Consider the following 459-nt stretch of genomic DNA (forward strand, 5'->3'; position numbering starts at 1 on the left):
GCCCCTCCGGACCGGCCGGTAAGAGGGACCCTCTGTCCCCTGGGGAATGTCCCTCTGTCCCCTGGGGTTTGTCCCTCTGCCCCCTCGGGTTTGTCCCTCTGTCCCCTTGGGGTTGTCCCTCTGTCCTCTCAGGAATTGTCCCTCTCTCCCCTGGGGATTGTCCCTCTGTCCCCATAGGATTGTCCCTCTAATCCCTCAGGAATTGTCCCTCTGTCCCCTGGGGAATGTCCCTCTCTCCTCTCCGGAATTGTCCCTCTGTCCCCTGGGGATTGTCCCTCTGTCCCCATAGGATTGTCCCTCTAATCCCTCAGGAATTGTCCCTCTGTCCCTATGGGATTGTCCCTTCATCCCCTCAGGAATTATCCCTGTGTCCCCTGGGGATTGTCCCTCTGACCCCTCAGATCCCCCACACCCTGCGATCCCCCCATAACCCGGGGCTCCCCACACCCCGGGAGCCCC

General features: G+C 61.4%; 1 protein-coding gene across 1 annotated transcript in view; it reads left to right on the forward strand.

Moving 5' to 3' along the window:
- ARHGAP30 (Rho GTPase activating protein 30) overlaps positions 1-459 on the forward strand; it is a 14,909-nt gene that overhangs the window by 5,923 nt on the left and 8,527 nt on the right. The window lies entirely within an intron of this gene.

The sequence above is a fragment of the Geospiza fortis genome, unplaced genomic scaffold (assembly GCF_000277835.1).
Source record: "Geospiza fortis unplaced genomic scaffold, GeoFor_1.0 scaffold36, whole genome shotgun sequence".
Classification (NCBI taxonomy): Eukaryota; Metazoa; Chordata; class Aves; order Passeriformes; family Thraupidae; genus Geospiza; species Geospiza fortis.